Genomic DNA, 2,972 nt, shown 5'->3' with positions numbered 1-2,972 from the left:
CCGGCGGTCGAGTTTTGATTTCACCCCTATAAATTCTTTCTTGGCCATTTCATCGGTGCTAGTAGTCGTACCTTAACGAGTAATTTTCCAAGAAAGTAGTGTGAGTAATGTTGTATTAGGTTCATCTGGATTGACAATTAAAACTATTTTAAACATTCGTTTACCGTTTTCCTCAAAATACAAGTGCATTCAAGTGTGTGGGTTTTGTTGTGTGATTGTTGACCGTTTTTGTCGGGTCCCCTCTTTATACTTTACAGATTACCTTCGATTTCTTGACATAAATGTCTTCATCTCTTGACAGTCCAAAGTCAGACACCTTGGCAACAAAGTCTTCTCCTAGAAGAACATTTCTAGCCGCCAAATCCCGATGAATTATCTGTTCCATAGATAGCACAGAATAATTAAAGGCAAATTGTATGCATAGGTACTATTAGATAGAGCATGAATTAGGTTATCTTATCGATAATATATTTTACAATGGATAAAATAATAGTAAGTACAGTACCCCGATATTCTCAAGATGCCTCATCCCATTGGCTACATCCATTGCAAACTTCATCAGTTGCTGAGATCGGTCAAGATAGGTTCCATCTTTGCGTATTTTCCTCAGATAAGAGCGCAAATTACCGTGTTCAATGAGCTCTAGTGCCACGTAAAGTGTACCTTAAAATATAAATTTTTGATAGCACTATTGTTAATAATGTCTACGAGTATCTTCGTCAAATGCAGACTAGAGCTATATTTGAAGTGCGGCTTATAGAGAAGCGAACAAATGTTTAGAATAAGTGTCGCATTCCAAGTTATGGTTTTGTTGCAGCTGAAGATGGCACACAAACTCTGCTAGACCCAACTTTCTATTGCCAACACCCCCACCTTTTAAAATAGAACAACGTGTCCCTTATTAAACGTACCTTCATGTTTACATGCACCTATCAACGTAACAATATTAGGATGACGCCCAATTTTAGTCATTGTGCCAAATTCATCCATGAAATCCTTTTCGTCCATCAATGATGCTCCTTCTGTAGAAAAATATTATAAAACGAAAGCTTTAATTCTCATTTCAGTCGCGTACATCTTTAATCCGTGAATGTAATGTGTCGTATAGTGTGATACAGTCAGTCACGGGCTTTGCTATAGTGAAACAATGACGCCGTCTTTTTGACAATATTTAATAACAATTAAATTTCTCATACGGGTATTACGAACAAGACAGAAATATCGCCATATTATACTAATAATTGTGGACATGAACTGTTTATAATTATTGTATGCTCTTCGCCAGTGTGTAGTACTCACGACAAAATAATATTAATGTCATAATTTACAAACGTGGTTGATTTCTAACCTTTTAAAGACTTTACAGCGACTTTTGTAACCCCACCTGTCAACCACACCACGCCTTCTCGGACTTCTCCAAAGTTACCTTCACCGAGAACAGTTTTCCCAAGCATCAGCTTATCCCATGGGATTTCACAAGGCTCTTCTTGGACGTCAACGTCTGTTACCTCATAATATTGCTGAACAGGTATGATGGGATTGTCATCGCTAGTAGAGTGGTTTGTTGTTATAATCTCTGTAGAATGAATTGGAACTTGTTCGTTGGGAAATCGTCGCGAGCTTGATGCTGAACCTTGTTCTTTGTTTGTTTCTTTGGATTCCTGTGAAGAAAATGTTTTGATCAAATTGCAAATCCTAAAAATACACAAATAACTATTAATAATATTATTATTTTATAAGAGTTACAATATATCTGCCTACTTTTGCAGAAATATGATGTCGAATCTCAACAAAAATCATTTACCAATGGCTCCTGGGCTTAAAGAAATGTTTATTTGAGTAAGACAACGGTAGGTTTCTGTGCCACACTTGTATTCACGAACAATAATTTAATCAGATTACATCAAACAGATCTTTCATTTAAAAGGGTATAAAGCTTCAGAAATGTGTGGTATAATTACTTCATTAATAGTTACTGTCCTACTAGAATAATATGCCTATAACTAAACCTGGTTCAAAATATATTTCTTCCGAGCATATTCAATCAATTAGTATTACCATTTCTACCACAATATTGTCTTTGCCCAAGTTGTTATCTCGATTTTTCGCCTCGTTATATCTGCTCATCTTTTTTGTCTCAAAAGCACCACCACTACAACAACTATAACAATGCACACAAGCACTCCTATAATAACACCTGCTACATCTGCTACTGAAGAAGGATCTTCTACATGAAAGAAAGCAAATCATACGAACCTCAAGCATTGCTGATGATTGAAATTTAATTCTAATAAATCATAAACTTAGGTTCAAAAATATAATATAATGACTCGAGGATCATTACTTTTCACTAAACATTGAAACAATTTGGTCAAAACATGCATGTATTTTCTTACCGTTAGTAATAATCTTATAATATATATATAAATATATATATATATATATATATATATACGAAGTAGATAAGTTTATATATATATATATATATATATCAGCAAAGGAACAAAGCACAAACATGTTTTTGTAATACTAATATCAATGATACATATTTAAAAGGCTTATTGAAAGTTGCGTCCAATTTGATTACGAATTTCTATTGGTTGTATGAATGCAACTCCATTTACCTCTTACGGTGTATGGAATGACCGAAAACTTAAAATGAGGTGTCAGGTCACTATAAAATTACTATAGTTTACTTTCATCATCATACAGATCTAAGTATACATATTCACAACCAGATTCATACTACAGCAATTCAGTTTCTACATTTCTACATTATTAGAATGTGGTGAAATCCATCCTCACCCTGATCCAACCAGTCACAATTATTATGTGCGCCCCAAAATATTCCATAATATTCATTAAAAGTTATGTATTTTGCCATCAAACATTAATTTTCACTTGTTTTGATATTTATCTCCATTTGTTTGTGCATGGAATATTCTAGAAGGTTAATGATTAAAGTGATCAAG

The 2,972-nt window shown here is 34.0% G+C and overlaps 1 long non-coding RNA gene across 1 annotated transcript; it reads right to left on the bottom strand.

Moving 5' to 3' along the window:
• Positions 1-262: 262 nt before the first annotated feature.
• On the bottom strand, positions 263-1,024 carry LOC140165208 (uncharacterized). Its single transcript, XR_011860658.1, has 3 exons — positions 912-1,024; positions 506-663; positions 263-376 (listed from the first exon to the last, which is right to left on the bottom strand). It is a non-coding gene; the product is annotated as an uncharacterized lncRNA (long non-coding RNA).
• Between the last annotated feature and the right edge of the window lie 1,948 nt (positions 1,025-2,972).

Source organism: Amphiura filiformis, chromosome 1 (genome assembly GCF_039555335.1).
Source record: "Amphiura filiformis chromosome 1, Afil_fr2py, whole genome shotgun sequence".
NCBI classification, from domain to species: Eukaryota; Metazoa; Echinodermata; class Ophiuroidea; order Amphilepidida; family Amphiuridae; genus Amphiura; species Amphiura filiformis.
The sequence above is the reverse complement of the archived record's forward strand: the minus strand, read 5'-3'. Positions and strand labels throughout refer to the sequence as shown.